Genomic DNA, 21158 nt, shown 5'->3' on the forward strand with positions numbered 1-21158 from the left:
TAAATGACCTTCATGGCGATTAATATACTCTTACTGCCTCATCACGAGTTGGGCGGCATTTCTGCATATTTTCCTTCGAGCGCTATTTGCGCTAATGCTGTGATGCTTGGCGGAAACAACGCCAGATCATGAGCCTGTGTGCATGCGCACAGGGACATGGTGGTAATGCAAATAGCGCTTGGCGGAAAAAGTGGCCAAGAACCCGTAAACGCAGCGCGCATTGCACTACCGCCGAGCGGCGGTGCTATTAACACGCGAGAAACATGTCACTGCCGGAATGGGAAATAAAGCGGCTGCCATTTTAGAAATCACAATCCGTCGAAAATCTCAGCCCCAACAAGCCATCCACTCCTGTTAACCGAGGAAAATGTCTCAGGAACGCACATGGGGCAAGTCAGCACTGGATAGGGTGAGAAAACCGAAGTTTACAGACCAGGAGCTTGCCATACTGGTAGAGGAGGTTCTGGGCCATCAGGAAGAGCTGTTTGGCCCACAGCAGCGCAAGAAAAGTGCTCAGAACCGAGCACAGATCTGGAGGCAAGTGAGCCGTAAGGTGTCTGCGGTCGGCTGTGTGCCCAGGGATGGGGAGGACTGCTGCAAGCGCCTGAATGACTTGTTGGTCCGCGGTCTACTCAACCAACACAATGTGAGAGCATGGCGACTGGAAGAGGGCCAGCACCACCACCACCGGAGTTCACCCCCTGGGAGGAGCAGATGACAACCCTGATCGACATGGGCACTATTGAGGGAGTTGGAGGAGCGGAGGCTGGCACGGGTACCCAGGAGGCTGCAGGTGAGAACCCCCCCTGACAATGCATGAATCTGTAAGGGCCATGCCTCCAGACCCTGAGGGAATGTATGTGCATGCAATGTGTGTGAGGCACTGCAGCCACCCATTACTTGCCCTTCGTACCACCATACCCTGGCGCCCCCTTGTACCTTAAGTACCTACAATGTATCAACCTAAGGCCAAGGGGAAAGACATCCATGGCCATGGCACAGCAACATGATGTGTGGGTGTGTATGAAAGCCCTCCTGCCCCAGCACTGCAATATGGGAGCCATGCATCCTCAACAGACATCTGAAGATGTCGCACCAACATGCCCAAGCAGTGTCCCTTCCCTGTACCACGTTCCACCAATCACAACCTGGTGACTCACTAAAATGCAATAGCCAAGCATGATAGAAACTGTGTCCAAACCCACTGTAAGGCATGATAAGCATTATACAAATGTAAGCTGCCCTCAACTAATACAACACCCTATGTAACCCACAGGCACACACCGCTCATCACAGGCCGATGATGATTGGGAGGAGGCAACAACATCCAGCTGCATGTCCCGACGCGCTTCTACCAGCACCACCACCCCACCAAAAGAAAAAACAAGACGCAGGACACATCCAAGTTCACCCCACCATAGCCCAACCAGACGGGTGCAGCGTCCACAAGGCTGCAGGGCGACAGCGCCTTAAACACCGGAAGCCACCATGGGCACTCAGGATTTGGAGGGAGCCATCAGTGGGTCTGACTCTAATGAGGCCCACACATCCACAGCAGCATGACACACTGCACTGGTGTCGTCACCCAGCCTCAGTGTCACACATGAGATGGGCACATCCCAGGGAAGCCCAGAGCAGGCACCAGTGGATGCACACACTCCACAGGTATGTGTGCGTCGTGCCCACACACCTGAGCCAGATGAGGACACACCGTCTTATGGTTCCCCTGAGGATAGGCACTCCAACCGCAGAAGTCCCATCAGAGGTTGCACCATGTTCCCCAACAGCCCCCCTTCCACTCTCTGCAGATCTGTCACTCTGATCCCCAGCACACCTCAAAGACCCATCATCACAGGAGCTGCAGTGATGGGGCGGCTGGATGTGATGGAGGCCCAACAGCGGCAAATTGACGCCATGTAGACAGAGCACACTCATCACATCAAGGCAATCAGCTATGCCATACGAATACAGCCAAGTCCATGGCACGTACGTGACAATGCGCTGACCCGTAGAGTCGTGGAAGGCTGTACAGTGGCCCTGACAGGTTTCGGTCAAAGGGTACGGGAGCTGTGCCAGGTCCAATCCGTACATGCAGAGCAGATGCGGGAGGCAAACAATCTGCTCCGCCAGCAGCTGCAGGTCTCAGGAGCAATACCATCTGCCTCTACAACACCCACAGAGGGATCCCTGGAGGCTTTGCCCAGGTGCCGTTCCCTGCTCAATATCCCCCGCCATTCACCCGAGGGACCCGACCATGGGAAGTGCCCACGTACATCCTGGATCGACATAGCACAGTTGTGCCGAGCCCTTGGACTCACTAGCACTGTTTTGGGGTGTTCTGAGGGAAATGGGGGGATTGTGTGATGGGGAGTTTACAGGGGGGTGGGGCGATTGTGTAATGGGGAGTATACAGGGGGGAGTGTGAGATGGTGACTTCACAGGGGGATGGGGGAGTGTGAGATGGGGAGTTCACAAGGGGATTGGGGATTGTTAAAAAAAGAAAATCCTGTTCATAATGCATACAAAGCATGGAAATTCATGATTGAGTTGAATGCTCTTTATTTTACAAGTGATATGTGTACCAGATCAAAGATAATTGTCAATCAGGGCCTGTCTGGCCAACATCCTGTCCCTCACCCCCCCCTTCCCTCACCCCATCCCTGTGTGCATGCGCCCTGACTTCGGCCACATTTTAACCATCACTCACATCCCCAAGTGGCTGTCCATCAGCATCAGGGGCAGTGGCACATGCCTGTGACAGCAAATGTTGTGTAGCATGGCACAGGTAAGTACGATTTTGCCAACCTTCTCTGGTGCATACATCAAGGCCCCTCCCGTATGATCTAGGCACTGGAAGTGTGCCTTCAGCAATCTGAATGCCATTTCCACAAAGATGCGTGTACGCCCATGGGCAATGTTGTGGTTTATGAATAGGATTGTACATATTAGTATTTGGCCTAAAACGTTTCTTCAGCATGAGAGCAGAGAATGGAGTCAACAGTTTCATAGTCTACGTTTATTGTAACTCAAGGGTCTTGTGAAGTGAAGTAAACTGCTGCAGCAAGCGGGCTGATCGTGGTCCTGCAGCGAGCTCTCAGTGCTAAGAGAGCGGTGTGAAGGAAGTGCGCAACCTTACCTCTGAGACGAAAGAATACTGGTAGGTGTGCTTCAAAAGTTTCAACCCACCACGTTGTGAAGATCTCAGGAGCACGGGTGCTGGCGTTTTAATCAGGCACCTACCCCAGCGCATTTAGAGCTTACGGATGTCAGGTCTCTGCCCAGAATTAAGAGGACTGTGGATAAGGTGGGGAGTGTGCATCAGGGAAATGTGTATTGAGCCCTTTTTGTGGTGCCTGTGGATGTTTGGGGTGGGAGTTTGTAGGCCTTGTTATATTCCTTAACTTTAGCTTCAGTATAACTGAGTCATCCCATTACAAGATGGTGAGGAGTTAACTCAGCAGTGATTGGATGGGGCTACCTGTGACTATTTGGAACCATCAACGGGGCTCTAAACTGCCTTTCATCCTCTGAAGTTAACAAGGAAGGTCACAGCAACAGTTGTTCCTGAAGGAGTTAAAAAGATTCCTGTCAAAAGAGTGTTTTTCAAAGGAAGAATCAAGGTAAGTGTTTCAGAATTAAAGAGACTTATTAGCAGCCTTTTGTTGTGTAGTTTATATTTTAAGAGAAGACTGAGCAGTGAGATAAATATTTCCTTGTGAACTAGTGCCACACTCAGCAGTGTTTATTTATAAAGAAAACTTTGAGCAAGAAGCTTTCACTTCCGTCGTATGGTGAAAGAAATTCCAGGCAGAGTTTATATTTCATTTTCGGAGGCATCAGTAGTGAAGGTGTGACACGCTCTGCCTGGTTAAAAGGAAAGCACCCAGAGTCGTGAGAGAGCATGCAAAGTCATCATCAGGGTTTGCTTTGCGTCCTTGGAAATGGCACTTAGCATGGTTGCCCGGTGTTACAGAGACAGCATCGCAGGGAGCACAGTGAGAAGGATTTGACTCAGCGCGGGAGCACAGTAATAAAACAAAGGCATTCAATGTGCGGCAAACTTCAAAAGTATACTGTACTCATGGAGCTATATAAAAGGTCAAAAAGGCATTGTGAACAAAAGAAGGATTTCAAGATACACAGTATGTGAAAGTGCTAAGCAGCAACATTAAAAGTAAGACAGACATTGGAAGTAACATTTTGAATTTGAAGTTACAGTTAATTTTTCAAGCAAAAAAATTCAATAGTAAGCAGCCAAGACAGAGTTTAAGAAATAAACATTCCCTAATTGAAAGAGCAACAGTCAAATGTCCCCAAGAACATTTCCTCTGAATAGACATTGTGGAATATTTTTACACAGCCTTCAAGTTAGAAGCAAAGGCAACCAGGTAAAGTTAAGTCTGGGAAGGCAAGGGTATAATTAAAATGTTCAAATGGAGATAAGACAGACACTAAGTGTGCTTGTGTTTCTTTTAGATACAGCAGTCAGTCTTAAGGAGAGAAACTCCACAGAGAGTGAGAGTCTGTCAGGCAATAGTAGAGCTGAAGTGATTTTTTTGTCCAATTCCCCTTTCCCCTCTGGGGTGTTCATTCTGAAGTTGATTGCTAAATCCTCAGTCTGCACAGTCCTGAAGGGATTAGTTGGTGTATCTCCAATCTCTACAGGCTAGGTAAGCTAGGACCTTACAGCAGGAGCGTGGGCGTGAGGAGGCATTAAAGGAAAGCGTGAGTCCGAATTTGTCTGATCAAGCATGAACATAGAAAAGGGACTACACTTGGTGCGACGGGCCACACAGTAAACATAGTAAAAGGACTATCGTAGACGTGATGAGCCACGCATCCGCCTATTACGAAGAAGATTAACATCTGCTGTCAGCGCCCGAAGTTGAAGACGCGCTACAGTCTAAAGGAGCAAAAAGTTAACACGCTCAACAGCGACTTCAGTTAATACTTGTATACAGTTGCAAATGGAACTTTAAAGAGTACAAGGCAGCAAGTAAAGCAATTTCTACGAGAGAGATGGAGAAATTACTTACCATAATTATCTTTCTATGGATTCTTTTCCCGCAGATTCCTCATCTTGATAGATATCCTCATCCAGCTCTGCTGCCCGGATTTTTTTTTTCGACAGAGGGCGTAGTGGACCTTGACCCGGCCGTCGATCCGGCTTGCTGGGTGCTCGATCGTCGGCTCCGGATGTCGTATATATAGCATGTTATTACGCCCCTTGCTACAGTTTCCCCTGACGTGATTGCAACCAAGAAGGCTGTTTTAAGACGTAACAGCCTTATGGAACAAGAGTGCATGGGTTCGAACAGGGCCGCCATCCAATAAGTCAAAACCAGATTTAGAACCCTAATCTGGTACAACAAAAGGGATTGGGGCAAACTTATTGAGACGTCCCTTCAGGAATTGGGCCATGACTGGAATAGTGAAGAAAGAACCTTGATCCAGGGGCCTTTTGAGCACAGACAAGACCTCCAAATATCCTTTGACTGTGGTAACCCGAAGGCATGCTGAGGTCAGTGACAGAAGGAACTCCATCACTGTAGTGGTAGGGAAAGAGATGGAACAAGTTACTTAACTTTAACTGTTGTTCTTCAGCATGGGTCTGTCATGGATTCACATGCACATGAATATTCCCCGTTGTCAGGCTGGGAATCCTCGGTAAAGAAAAAATCAGTATCAGTTTCGTTTCTGATCTGTCTTTCTTAGCAGTAACCAATCACTGGTCTCTGGGTCATACTGCCCCCAGCCAATGACTGCCCTCTCCCTAAGCCCCGCCCGTGGCAGCCATCCTCAGATTTGGTAGCACGTAAAGTGGCAGTATGACCAAGTGAAGAGCCGCAGAGGGATAGGAGGGAGGGTTCGCATGTGAATCCATGCCAGACCCATGCTGGAAAACAACAGTTACAGGTAAGTAACTTGTTCCTTCTCCAGCATGGGGTCTGGCATGGATTCACATGCTCATGAATATAAGAATAGATAGCAGTACACACATGCACAACCACGGGAGGTGGCAAAGGCTCAATATTAAGCATCACATAAACTCAACATTAAGCAACTCTTACCTCCTCACCAGGGCCACCTTCAGGCGAACAGGTTGCGCAGCACTGCTTGGCCGCCTCTGGACTCCTCCCTGGAATCCCAGTCGACGCAGTAGAATCTCATGAAGGTATGAGTCGACATCCACGTAGCAGCACTGCAGATGTCCAGCAGGGGCACACCAGACAAGAACGCCGTGGTAGCAGCGATCGCTCTGGTCGAATGGGCTCTCGGACGGCCGGACAACGGTCGGTGTGCCAACCGGTGACAGTGCATGATGCAGCCAGAGAGCCATCTGGAAATGGAAGCCTTCGAGAGGGTCTTCCCTTGGTTCACAGGTCCAAAGTTCACAAACAGCTCTGACGTCTTCCGAAAAACTCTTTGTGCGGTCCACGTAGAACTTCAGCACTCTAGCTACATCCAGTGAGTGCAAAGTCCTCCGGCCTGCGACAAAGGCGACACGAAGAAAACTGGTAACACCAAGAGCTCGTTGAGGTGGAAGTCCGATGGCACCATGGGCATAAAGGAGGGGTGCGTCCTCAGCACCACCCTTGTCTCGTGGAAAGTCAAGTATGGAGGCTTGCAGGATAGGGCCTGGATCTCTCCCACTCGTCGTGCGGAGGTGATGGCCACAAGAAATGCGGTCTTCCACGACAGAAACCTCAACAGTTCCGAATGCAGAGTCTCGAATGGCGGCCCCATGAGCCCGATCAGCACCAGATTGAGCTCCCACGCCGGGCCCGGAGCCTTCACCGCTGGGAACGAACGGAACAGTCGTTTCATAAATTAATTCAGCAGGCGATGAGACCACAGGGATGGCCGTCCTGTAGTTCTGGTGTATCGGGAAATCGCTGCCAGGTGTATCTTGATGGAAGCATGCGCTAGTCCCGCCTTGGCCAGCGACAGTAGGTACGGTAGCACCTGAGGGGCCGTAATCCTTAGAGGGTTAATCTTTTGTGCATGGCACCAGGCAGAGAACCTCTTCCACTTGTGTCCGTAGCACTTGAGAGTTGAGGACGCCCTGGCCTTTGCAAGAACCTCCTTGCAGTCTGCCGGGATATCGCACCCTCCAAACTCTAGTGCTGCAGGAGCCAGGCCAGCAAGTTCAGCGACTACGGGTCGTGATGAAGGATGGCGCCTCCCTCTCTGGAGAGAAGATCTGTGTCCGTCGACAGTTTGACTGGTGGGGACGATGACAAGTCCAGAAGGTCCCGGAACCAGACCTGTCTCGGCCACGCCGGTGCAACGAGGATCATCCTGCACCGGGACCTCTTGAGTTGGTTGATGAGTCGGAGCAGCAACGGCAATGGAGGGAACGCATACAGGAACAGGCCGTCCCAGGGGAATGAGAAAGCATCGCCCATGCTCCTCGGCTGGGGAAACCTGCTGGCGAACCTTTCGCACTTGGAGTTCAACGCCGTCGCGAACAGATCGATCTGGGGTTTGCCCCATCGCTGGAAGAGTAGATCCACTTGATCTTGGCATAATTCCCACTCGTGGCACGAGCGTAGCTCCCTGCTGAGTGAGTCGGCGATGGTGTTTTTATCCCTGCTAGATGAAAAGGCACCAGAAACATCCCCTGGGCAACGGCCCAATGCCACTGATCCTGTGCTTCATTTGATAGGGATGGGGATCTGGTTCCTCCCTGCTTCTGGATTTAGAACATTGTGGTGGTATTGTCGGTGAAGATCCTTACCACCTTGTCCTTGAGAGACGGGAGGAACGACCTGAGGGCCCAGAACACTGCTCGGAGCTCCAGTATGTTGATGTGGAGCGGCCTCTCCTACGGGAGCCAAAGGCCTCTCGCGTGAAGATCTCCAGTGTGCGCTTCCACCCCTCCAGGGAGGCATCCGTCGTCACCGTTACCTGGTGTGCTGGGGTCTGAAAGTCCATGCCCGCCGCAAGAGGCACGCGGGTGCCCCACCACCAGATTGCTTGGCGGAAGACCTTGTTGAGCGAGATCCTGTCCTCGAAGCTGCCCGCCGCTTGCATCCAACGGGCGTCGAGGAACTCCTGTAGGAGACGCATCTGAAGCCTGCACAGGTGCACCAGATAGATGCACGAGGACATCATTCCGTGGCCAGCAGACGTTGCACCTTGCCCAGGATGGCCTTCGTCCTTTCCTCCGACGGCGAGGCCAATTGCGCTACTGTGTCGAGCTTGGCTCCCAGAAACAGTGCGACCTGCGACGGGACCAGGTGGGATTTGGGGAAGTTGATGGAGAATCCCGGTCCGTGAGCAGCCGGACGGTCTTCACTGTGTGTTCGACGGCGAGTTCCCTTGTCCTTGCTTGGATGAGCCAGTCTTCCAGGTAGGGGTAGCCATGAATCCCCTGCAGGCGCAGCCGCGCCGCCACCAGTGCTAGGCACGTGGTGAATACCCTGGGTGGCGACTTCAATCCGAATGGGAGGGCCTTGAACTGGTAGTGCCGTCCTTGGACTACAAACCTGAGAAACTTTCGGTGACCTTTTAGAATGGGGATGTGAAAGTATGCATCCTCCAAATCCAACAACGATAGGAAGTCGCCTTCCTCCAGCTGGCCCAGCACGTGCTGGAGGGTGACCATCCGGAACTTCTGTGCCTTGATGTATTTGTTTAGTCGACGCAGGTCCAGGATGGGACGCCATCCTCCTGTCTTCTTTCTGACGAGGAAGTATCTTGAGTATACTCTGGAACCCAACAGCTTCCTTGGGACAAGCTCGATGGCTCCTTTCTTGAGCATCGCCCTTACCTCTAACAGCAGTTGAGGGAAGTGGTTTTCCTTCCTGGCCACGGGAGGAATGCAGGGACACTTATTTAGAAATTCGAGAGTGTGCCCGCGGGCCAGGGCATCCAGCACCCATCGGTCGGTGGAGATGGACTCCCACGTGCTGCCGAACTTTGTCAGCCGGCCTCCCACTGGGGTGCTCCGGTGGGGGCCCGACGCAACGGCCGGTTCAATCTTGCTTGGAAGCGGCCTTGCCGCCTTGGCCTCCCTGGCGACGATGGCGAGACCCACCCGACTTGCCTCGTCCCCTTCCTGCGACGAGGAGCGGGCCGCCTGACGGTATGTCGAGGAGTTGCCGCCGAATCCTTTGGAGGCACCTTGCTTGCCTCCGGAGTTCCGAATGGGCGGCCGTCGTTGCTGCAGAACTCCCAAAGCCCGAGCCGTCTCTGTATCGGTCTTGATGGCCTGCAGTGACTCATCCACTGTCTTTCCAAACAGATTGTTCCCGTCAAAGGGCATGTCCGAAACCTTGGCTTGCACGTCTTGGCGGAAATCCGTTGCCTTGAGCCAACCCCGCCGTCGAAGGCAAACGCCGTTGCCCAACTGGCGGAAACCGATGTTGGCAATGTCCGTGGCTACCGTTATGGCGTGGTCCGACGCCACCTCACCTTCCTCTAGGATCGCCAGGGCCTCTGCCCTCTTGTCGTCTGGTCGGAAGTCCAAAAGGGGGCGATCTTGTACCACAACTCCCTGTCGTAGCGGGCTACAATAGCTAGGGCGGTGGCCGCCTTAATCGTCATCGCCGCCGAGATGACTCGTCGTCCCATGGCGTCCAGTTTCTTTCCCTCGCCGTCCGGTGGGAAAGTAGAAGTTGAGGCCGACGCCCCCCCTGCTTTTTTCTTGGCTGCCGAGACGACTGAATCCAGGGTCGGTTGTGCCCTAAGGCACAAGGGGGCGGCCTCGGGGACCCGGTACTTCTTCTCGTACCGGTCCCACTTGGCAGGTGTTGTGGACGGATTTTTCAGAAGAACAAGTCCCTCGTCCCAGATGTCATCCAGCAACGGCACCGCGAGGACCGTCTTCCTTTTGGCCTTGCGCCGTTGTTAGAGGAATCCTTCCTTCTTTTGTTCTTCAGGGCAGAGCTGGAAAAGCTCTACTTCCCTGGCAATCATGTCGTGGAAGGAGCCGATTTCGTCAGGCGGGGAGGCCCGAGGAGGTAGTGGTGGGAGTTCCGTCCCATCGTCAACACCGTCGTCATCCGTCCCCGTCCTGGCCGTGTCTGTTCCTGTGTCATCCCCAGGGATGGGGGAAGGAGACAACAGCTAAGAAGGCCGTGAGGGCTGGAAGGGTGGGGGTGGATGAACTCTCCTCCTCTTGTTAGGAGGGCTTCCCGACGGGCCCGGTTCCGCTGGGTCGTACGTTGGGGGTAGGGGCAATCTCATCCTTATCACTGTCAAAATGGCCACCCAATTGTCTTGTGGCTCAGGTTGCGACGGGCGCGTTGGTTGCTCCTCCTCCACGGGAGCCTCGTCAGCACCACCGTCACTTTCTGCATCCCCCTCGTCGGGTTTCTTCCCATGGGACGGGGCCTCCCCAAACTTCCTGTTGAGACCCTCCACGACTTTCACCAACGCCTCCTCAGAGGCTGTGTCTGTGTCCGTAACGGCCACGCCCTCCCCTCTTTTTCCACCGGGATCTTCACGGTGGTCTTCCCGATGGGCTGAAAAGAGGATTCCCTCCGCGGTGGCAGGGAAACTCTGGGCCCCGAGGTCGCCTCCACTGGGGTAGCCTCCACAGGCTTTGCCAGGGCCGTCGCGACTACCTCGGTAGAGGCCTTAGCCGAGTGAATCAAGGCCTTCACCACCTTCGGTGCGCTTCAGGCCTTCACCTTGGGGGGAGGGTCACCGCCTTGCTCCCCAACGGCTGGTTCCATCGAGATCGACCGGGGCCTCTCCAGAAGCTTAGCCGGGTTCTCAGACTTTCTCTTCCCCAAGCCAGAGCGTTGGCTCGTGGTTGATGGAGCCAGTGAAGGTGCGCCCTGCCTGGCAGCCGAGGAGCCCGACCATTCGGCACTCCCGGTGCCCGCAGACTCACGGTGCTTTGCCTGCTGTTGGGCCCCCGTCGCCGGAGCACCCTCACAGGACTTAGAAGACCGCTCGGACTTCTTCTTCTCACCTGCTGGGCTCTTTCCTTCCAGCCAGCTGGCAAGAAGGGTTCGACAATCCCTCATAGGCCCTCATTACGACCCTGGCGGAAATCGAAAAACGATGGCGGAAATGCAATACCGCCATCGAATAGCGCTCGGTGCGACTATGACCCGTCACCGCAAAGTACGAAGCCATTAGCGACACCGTAGTGAACGCCAACGCTAACTGCACCAAGTACGCGCGCGCGCGCATTGCCAAACCGTAAATACCACCATGGCGCAAGGGTATGCGAATTCCGACCCTAGCGGACATGTACCTAACGCCATCAAGCATGGCGGAAAGTACCATTCCGCCATGGTGAGAAGTACGGCATCGCGAATCAACCGTAAACGGCCCCACTGAGTGCCTGTACACCGCTCCCTGCCCACAAAGTACAACTCCCCGTAGGTGCAATGAAGTCACAATGCAACCAGTGAAATGTACAAGTCACCCATGCATGCCAACGAACAAAAGAAACACAAGAGGGGCCAATGGGAGCTGCAGGGCACAGATGGCACGAATACAGAAGCCATTCCAATGGACATGACCACAGTCCCCCCCCCAGAAACGCACGCAAACACAGGCACCTGTGACCAGCAATATTCCGAAAATCACATCATTCCACCAGTCCACCTGGCTGACCGGCATCTGTTACACAAAACCCAATCCCCCGCCCCTGAGCATGACAACATTCAAACTGTCATATTGGCAGCCCCCATCCCTGACCTCACTGGGCTTCGTAGGCAAACGCGCCCAGCACAGTACCACGCAACTAAACTCCGAAGCTGGAACCCAATGCAGATCTCCTCACAATACATCACTCCCCAAATAGGAATATGCCACATCACTCGCAAAGAAGAACGCTACACGGCCCATATCAGAATAGAAATTTAATGCACAACAAAATCACCAAGCCCATACAGCCATTAGGCCATGAACTCCAAAACACATTTCACCATTGTGGGCTGCATCCGCAAGAAATGACCAGCTACTACTTGTGTGACGCCCTGTTCCATCATGGTACACAGAGCCACATTCACGTACGAAAAGGCAACATGGAAGCGCACAGAACCGCAGGGCCGTCCCAATGGGGAGGCACTAGTCCAGCTGAAAGGCCGAAATGTTGCTCCGAGCCACTAGTACTGCGTAAGGGCATGTGGCCCATTGGCGATCGTCCCATAAGATCGTAATGCTGCTCCACTGATTAACACGAAGCAGCAGGTGTCGGGAGTAAAAGCCATCTGCAGGAGTGGCATACAGATGGCAGTGGCAAAAGGGGAGGAGATACCTGTCAACCAAAAGAAAAGAAAAAGAACAGAATGGCCATCAGAACTACATTCGAACAACTCACTTCAATGATCACACTAAATCCACAGCCATATGCATGCTAGCCCACTCCAAAGGATCATCACCACCCCAAAACCACTTGCGACTCATAACCATCTATATCGAGGTGTAAACACCATCACAAACGAGTGTACCTGTGCATGCGTCTGTCAAAACAGAATCCATCAGATGGGAATGTTAACGTGCATGGACACAAGTGTCTGAAGGCGCGTCGAGACAGGGAGGGCTCAACAAGGCCAGATAGACGATGGTCCCACTATGGCAGCCCTGCATCACATAGCGCAGGGGAGGCGGATAGATTCCAAGAAGCCCTGTACATGGCAAACTCTGTATCAAATCATCTGCCCATGCATCCATTCATCATTCCCTCATCCCGGTATAAAAACGCCTGAATATTTACTCACATAACATTAGAAATATCCATTGAGTCTGTGCGTTATGCAGCCTGCAAAATCCACAGTGCCCCAGCCCGTAATTCCAGTGTTGTGAAGTAACATGTATTTGGGAACGTCCGGCCTCATCGCCCACGTCGCTATTGCGCATCCCAAACTATTCATATCAATCATTGCATCCTCTCCATGGCCCCTGTCTCAAGGACATTGAACAATAGAACGTTATATTTGCAGTCAGACCTGTGGGCATCTCCTCGCCGCTAGCTGAAAACCGAAAGCGCCGCCCTTCGAATTCCTCATTTGCAACATCACGTCGAAAAGGCATCTGTGGCCGTTTGAAATCACAAATTAATCCATCTAGTGCGGCTGTGTGTGAAAATGGCAACTGCCTTCACCCACAAATGGGACGCCCCGCCCGTCGGTGCAACTCGGTACAGTGATGCATGAGGGCCCACCGTTACTCGAGTACTACGTTCCACTGACCCTTCACAAGTCTGTTCGCGACTGCAAAGATTGTATGTGAAACAATGGGACCTATCAACAAATGTTACACGGCCATCGGGTACAAATACATGATTGCAATAGCAAGATGCCATTACTCGAATTGCAGCGTTGTGTGCGGGACGTGCTCGGCCAAAGGGGAGAGCAGCTTGCACAGGTGGAATGAATCACCACAGGTGGAGGCCATACAGCCTGAAAACACATAAATTGCACACCCAGTCTCCTCCCACAACCACACCCACTCCGAAATGCTACCGGCAGGACTCGCGATGTTGGCCCTGGAGGACCTGATAGCACTGCAAGTACTCCAACTCCAAGAAGAAGACGAACACCAACTACAACCGGCCGCACGGAGGGGACGCAGGAGGAGGAGGAGGCCAAGGCAGGACCAGCAAGGGCCGCCAGCACAGCCACTACCACCACGCAGGCAGCCCGCAATCCCACGCCTCCGAGCACATCCGTTCAACCTCACTGATGAGCAGATCCACACCCTCTACCGTTTGGACCGGGACACCATAGCCGCCATTGTGGACATGACACAGGCTGACCTTGTCAGCATGATAGATAGCCCAACCGCCATCCCACCCCTACTGAAGGTGGTGTCTGTACTACACTTCCTGGCCACAGGCACCTACCAGCACACAGTCGGACAGTTGCATGGCATTTCTCAGCCACTGTTCTCACGGACACTATTGCAAGTGCTCGATGCCCTCCTGCAGCACGTAGACGACTACATCTCCCTACCACGCGCGGAGCAGGAAATTACCAACACAAAAGTGGGATTCCATGCACTTGCCGGCATACCGGGTTGCATTGGTGCCATCGACTGCACCCATGTGGAATTGGTCGTCCCACATGCCATGGAGGCCCAGTACCGCAACCGAAAACAATTTCATTCCCTGAATGTACAAATGGTGTGTGACTCCAACAGGATCATTACACATTGTTGTGCCCGATTCCCTGGATCAACCCATGATTCTATGGTCTTGAGGAACTCTACAATACCACGCTACATGGAGCGACACGCAGGGAACAGATCCTGGCTACTCGGTGAGTCTCATTACATGCATGATAATGTGGGGTATGTGATTCGGCAATGACCTGGCAGGAAGGGGGGGGTGCGTACGTAGCAATGGCATTCCACATCATACGTTTATCGTCCACATACAGGTGATGCTGGATATCCACTGAAGAGATGGCTCCTCACACCAGTCCGGAACCCACGGGACCAGCATGAGGAGGACTACAACCATGCCCACTCACGTACCCGTGTAGTCATTGAACAGGCATTCGGCCTACTGAAGACTCGTTTCCGCTGCCTCAGCAGGTCTGGCGGGGCACTCCTGTACCGCCATGAGAAGGTTGCAAAGATGGTGATGGCATGTGTCATGCTCTACAACATGTGCGTACGTAGAAATGTGCCCATGCCCCCTGACGCAGAACTGCAAGCACCTGAAGATGGTCATGATGAGGGTGGGGATGTGGCAGTACCTCAAGGAGTCTGCGAGGCACCGGAGGGCCGTGACATTCGTCAGCATCTCATTGATGCATGCTTCTAGCACTCACGCCTGGTGGCTGATACATGGACACGGTACTCGTGGCACTGTGTGTGTCTGGTACATGCACAATATGGACTGTACGCCTATGATGGCCTAGTACACAAAGATCATTGTCCACACATCTCATTGGTTGATCGTGCACTGTTTATGGCATATGTGATATCATGTTGAACACCCTATCGACCCGCCACCCAAGTGAGCCCAACACACCCCCTCCACCCTCCTACCTCCCCCCCGAACACCAGTGTCCAAAGATGCTCATTGTCAGTGGGCTGTCGCTATTGCAATCCCCCTCTGCGGGTATCAGGGGCACCCCTGCCTGTGGAGCGCAGGTTCCTCCCAGATCTACGTTGGGGGCTGCCCTGGACGGAACTTGCAACGGATGATGTCTCTGCCTGCTCACGTCCATGCATGTCCCTAAGTGTTTGTGAGAGCTCAGTGAGCACACGGCGCACTGCGGCAAGTTTGGCACATACGTCTTTGGACGTCGCATGCAGTTCCCCCCTCAGGCTCTCGGTGCTTCTCTCCATTTGGACTCTCAGGCTCTCGGTGCTACTCTCCATTTGGACTCTCAGGCTCTCGGTGCTACTCTCCATTTGGACTCTCAGGCTCTCGGTGCTACTCTCCATTTGTGCCCTTAGTGTCTCTGTACTTCTCTCCATTTCTGCCCTAAGTGTCTCAGTTGATGTTTCTATGTCTGCCTTAGTGCCCCCACATTCATCGGCATGGTCCTTGAGGAGCGTGGCCAGTTGCTGCTGTTGCACGATTAACTGGTCGAGGGACTGTTGCCTCTGCTGGGCCATGGCCATTTGCGGGGGTGTCACAGAGGGGCTGTTGACCTCATGTTGCCTTGCCACAGGGCTTGTGGGGGATGGCCAGTCGTCGTCTTGTGGGTGCCCCTGCGTGGTATCCTCATGTTGTACGGGATGGGACAGACAGGGGGATTGGGACAGGTCATGGATGGATCTGACTTCGACATCCCCGTCTTCTGTGTCGGAGCATGCTGCCATCAATGGGGTGTCACCTATGGTGCTGCTGCCACCAGAGGCAGTGCCTTCTGTGGCATCCGTTGGGGGGACCTGTGGTGGTGGTGTTGTGGGCATGCTGGCTGCTGGGGTGCCTGTTGATGTTCCCTCCTCTGTGCTGCCACCTGATTTGTGCTGCTGCCGTGTCTTGATGCGTGCAGCTGAGGTGGAGGGTCTTTGGCCGTTGGTCTTGGCCCTCTTTGCAGGTGTGCTGGTAGGGGTGTCCTGATGCTCGTCGTTTGGATCGGACCCTGTGGTGGAGTAAAGGAGGGCGAGGGTTATTAATGGGTCTGTGGGTATTGGAATGGCATTGTATCACATGCATTGGGGTGGTACCTGAGGGTGATTTGGGTCGGGGCCTTGGAGGTGCTTTCATTTGTGTGTGGAGTGAGGGTGCAGTTGTTTGGCAGCCTGCAGTTAGGGTGTGCCTGCTGCACGTGTAGTGGGTGTTTTAGGGGTTTTTAATTATTTATGTATTTATTGTGAGTTTTAAAGTGTGCTATCAGGCCGATGTGTGTGGACGTTCTCCTGGACATGTGTTTCTGTTGCACTATGTGGACACATGGTACTTCACATGATTGGACATTGTGGATTTAGCATTGTTTTATTTGGCCCACCTACCTGAATCTTCGGATGTCTGCACTCCTTTCTCCATCCCTCCGACTCCCTCTATGCTCTCCATTCCGATGGTGGAGGCACAGATTTCTTCCCAGGGGGTCAACTTGATGGGTGATTCAGGACCTCCCCCGGTGGCTGTGGCAATGTTGCGGTTGGCAGAAAGTATGCTGCGGACGCGTATCCGCAGGTCGTCCCATCGCTTTCTGCATTGCTGTGGGTTGCGGGGTGCGGTCCCCACCGCACTTACCCGCTGTGCCACCAGAGCCCATATGGCCTTCTTGTTCGCAAGTGCCGTCCTGGTCATTTGCGTGGAGAAGACGACGGCAGCATTCTCCTGGAGGGTCTCTGTTAGCACGGTGAGTTCCTCACGGGAGAAGTGGACCTGCCGCTTGCGGTCGCACGCTTTCTTCGCTACTTTTCCCATTTTTCTTGGTTTCGCTAGGGTGGATGACGGGTTGGGGTGTGTCTCAGGGTAGTGTTTTTAGTGGTTGTGTGGATTTTGTGGTTTTATAGGTGTACGGCGGGATGTTTCCCGTTCCGGGCCCATGTTTTTACTTCCGTTTCCGTATATGATGGGTGGCGGTATTGCACCTAGGGCGCCGTACGGCAGCGGTGTGGGCCGTTTTGGGGTCATTTCCGCCATCGCGGACTTTGCAATTCCGCCATGGCGTGGTGCTCGTGCCCGATGGGTCGGAATGGGCCGCACTTTGCTCCATCGTGCAATGGCGGAAACGCTATTTACGCTGTGGCGGTCCGGTCAGTCACTTTCCGCCAGGGTCGTAATGAGGGCCAAAGTCCGATCCGTCATGTTCATGCAAAATGCACAGTCCTTCTCCACATGCGTTTTGTCTCCGTGAAGGCAGTAGAGGCATCTCGAATGCTCGTCCTCCTTGAACACATTCTGTAATCCGCATCCAGGGCAGTTCCTAAACAGCTTGGATCCGGGTGTCGAGCTTCCTTTCTACTGGGCCATGTCCACGAGGTAGGCCTCAGAAACTTCTGGAATCCTCCGAGAAGCGTAACTTGATGAAAACCTCGCCCTTGAGGGGCATAGAAAATTCTGAAACTGGTCCCCGTTGATTGGAAGTAGAAACAGTGGAGCTTGAGGCTCGATTGACCGAAGAAAAATAAATCTCTTGAAAAAACGCAAAAAGCAGTAAAAGCTCGAGAGCTACAGCACGAGGACTCCCAACACTTGAACGTGTGGTAAAAATCTGAGGATGGCTGCCAGGGGCGGGGCTTAGGAAGAGGGCAGTCATTGGCTGGGGGCAGTATGACCCAGAGACCAGTGATTGGTTACTACTAAGGAAGACAGATCAGAAACAAAACTGATACTGATTTTTTCTTTACCGAGGATTCCTAGCTTGACGACGGGGAATATTCATGAGCATGTGAATCCATCCCAGACCCCATGCTGGAGAAGGGGTCAATCTCACGCTCCCTGTATCACGCCTCAAATCTTCTCCACCTGCACGCGTACAGAGATCTTGTAGACGGTCGGCATGCAGCCAGCAACACCTCAAGAGGTCCCAGTCATCATACCTCATCCTCTCAAGAGCCACGCATGTAGGTTTAGGGAGTCCAGGGTCGGGTGAAGCACTCGACCTTCCGACTGGGTCAGGAGATCCGGACGCTGAGGCAACCAGTGAGGTGGTCAGATGGACAGATCCAAGAGATCGGAGTACCACATTCTCCTCGCCCAGTCTGGGACAATGAAGATCATGGTCACTCAAAATCTCTGCAACCACCTGAGTACCCAAGGAATTAAGGGAATCGGAGAGAAGGCATAGTGGAGAGAGATGGTGCAGTCCACCTGTAACGCCTTCCCCAGTGCGCCGTTCGCTGCAAATTCCCTCGATCAAAACTGTTCGCACTTCCTGTTGGACTCTGTGGTGAACAGATCCGCTGCTGCGGTACCCCAGAGAGAGAAGACCTCTTGCAGGACTTCCTGGCACACTTCCCACTCGTGTGAGACCATGCTCTGCCTGCTGAGAGCATCCCCCAAACTGTTCTCTGTCTCCGCCATTTGAACTGCAGAGACTGAGATCCAGTTCTCTAGAAAACAAAACCATAGGTGCATCCCCTCTGTGTTAAGTGGACAGGAGTGCACGCCACCTTGCTTTTTCATGTAGTGCATGGCCACTGTATTTTTTTTTTTAATGTTTTATTGGTTAAACAGATTAAACCTTTAACAATTTTCCATCTTCAGTACTATCACTTCTAGTAGATGTCCATTGTTTATAAGTATGTGGAGATCCATTCCTATGCAGGTTTAAAACATGTGAGTGTCAGAATCCAGTTGCCCACGTCGTGTAGCCGAAGAGTTCTTCCTCCCGATGGAACCCTCTGGCCCCAGGAATGGACAGCCAGAGCGATCAATCAGAGGAAAGAACGGATACCTGATGAGACCCAGAGGACGCAGGAGTTGTAATGTAGATGACGCAAAAGTTGTAATGCAGAAGTCAGGGTGGTACGAGTAGCCGAGGACAGGCGTTGGATCTGTAAGTGAGGAGTTAACACAATACAGATAATATAACAACCGCCCTTCTGACCAAACCCGAACACAACAGAAAGAATGCAATACGTTGATCCCAATTCTGATAACAACCTCTAGGCTTACCGTTACTCCGGGGAGAACCAGATGGAACCAGGAAGAGAAGAACTCCGAAGTCCACAATGCAGAACCCCAGCAAAGCTCAACCACCTATCCCGCCGGCACGAGGACGCCTAATACACACTAGATAGTGTGCGTCACAAGGAAACCCCAGGTTGGAAGTTCATAAGTTCCAAGTTCAACAATCCAAAAGTTCAAGAGTTCCAAGGTCAACAATCCAAAGTTCAAGAAAAGTTCCAAAGTTCCTCAAAATACCCAGATGCAGTCCAGATGATTGATGATCCAGAAGACAACCGAAGAGCAACCAAAACCAATGGGCGAAGGCTAGGAAATCCGTGAGCGGTCCGAGGTCGAAGCAACGATGCGGGCAGCAAACAAGAACAAGGCAGTCCAAAATCCAAAGCCAGGTAAACGGTCCGGGTCGAGGCAACTAGGTAATCAGAAATGCTGGAGGGAAGGGGAAGGGAAAGGGACAGAACCGGGATGATAAGGAAAACTGGATACAAGGTACAAGATACGAGGCGCCACCAATTCTCAATCAGAAGCACCGATCTGGAGTGTAGGCGGAGAATATAAAGGTGAGGTCACATGACAGCGTTCCGCGGCTTCCAGCGTCGACCGTGGGAAACGCTGAGAGGACGCCAGCGTTGCCATGCCAACTTCCAAGCCCCTGGTTGTAGTGTTCTTAAAGGGCTATGCATCCGTTTCTTGACACTGCTTACACGCCGGTACATGACAGTGAGAGCTATGGTCCCACAAGAAGTTTCCTCCCTCTTCAAGTCACTCTTCCTCTATTTCCAATTTTAGGGATTCCACGAATTTTAGGGCGTCTAATGTTCTGCCAACTTTTTCGACTGTCAGTTATCTCTCCCAATAGTCCTCCTCCGTCTCCGCAGTGAAGCTGATAGTATAACTTCTCATGGCTGCCTGGCGGTTTGATGTCAGGGCCGAGCAGACTAGCATCACGTGTCTTATGGATTCCAGATGGTCTTTGTTTTGACAAAACCTACAGTACGCTTCTGATTTATCAATAAGCTTTCTTCTCCATTTCACCTCTCTAGAGTTCCAAATATTAAGTCTACATCTCAACAGGAGGTCTCTGTAATGGCTTGATGGAAATATCACCATGTACGGTGGGAGCATATTTAAGGCTTTTCGCTCCCATACAAAGTTATAGCACTGTTTTTTTAACAGTCTGATTGTCTGAGTTTCCTCCCAATCCTTTTCCTGGATGTTTCTTTTTGCCTTGTCTGGATTGGATTTCAGGGTGTCGTCAGAGATGCAGAGCTGATCCAAGATGGTCTTGCATTTCTTTTTCCAACATTTGAGGATCGGGTCTCCAATTTCTGGCCCTGGCCGTGCTATTATTTCCTACGGTTTGCGAGGATTGTCAAGGATGCATTTTCTGTAGAGAGATAAAATTTTCCACAGCACAGTTGATATCAGGGATTGGAGCCTTAGTTCGGTACTTATAAGCTCGATTGGCAGCAAATTTGGGAGGCGTAAAGTTTTCCTCCAAAAATAGGACTCACACAGATTCCAGACTTCCCACCGCAGGGCTAACAGGGCCTCAGCTCCATAAGTAATTACGGCCACAACCTTTTGTTTGTAGAAGGTTGTTATGGGCATCAAAGAGAACTTTCCAAACCTTCGATGTATAACTAGACCTTGATTGGTCAAAGTCGTCAGCTTTTCCCGGATCAATACGTAGTGCCCTTCTTCATTGCAGTTTTTATTAATCCTTACCCCAAGATATAATTTTGTGTCCACCACCTCCAGATCTTCCTTCTCCAGCAACCAAGCATAATGTTTCCCTGCCGATTTGTTCCCTAGACAGGACTTCATTATTAGTACCATAGACTTCTTGATGTTTATTTTCATGTTGTTTTCTATAAGGTACTTATTAAAAGCTGCATTCCGTCGCTGGAGTCCTATGGGTATTTGATCTACAAATACGGCATTGTCCGCATAGAGCATCCACGGCACTTCAGTCCCGTTTATCTTTGGGGGGAAGGTACGGGCCTGGTCTTGTGAGGTCTTCATATCTGTCATATATATATGACAAATAGAAATGGGGCTAAAGCGCACCCTTGTTTGATTCCGCGGGAGGTTCCAATCTTTCTTGTCAGCCCTCCATTTGCTGTCGTTTGGATCTGTATTGTGG

General features: G+C 52.2%; 1 protein-coding gene across 1 annotated transcript in view; it reads right to left on the reverse strand.

The window, feature by feature from the left end:
* DNAH2 (dynein axonemal heavy chain 2) overlaps positions 1-21158 on the reverse strand; it is a 3498763-nt gene that overhangs the window by 1502819 nt on the left and 1974786 nt on the right. The window lies entirely within an intron of this gene.

Source organism: Ambystoma mexicanum, chromosome 1p, assembly GCF_040938575.1.
Source record: "Ambystoma mexicanum isolate Mex_15411 chromosome 1p, UKY_AmexF1_1, whole genome shotgun sequence".
NCBI classification, from domain to species: Eukaryota; Metazoa; Chordata; class Amphibia; order Caudata; family Ambystomatidae; genus Ambystoma; species Ambystoma mexicanum.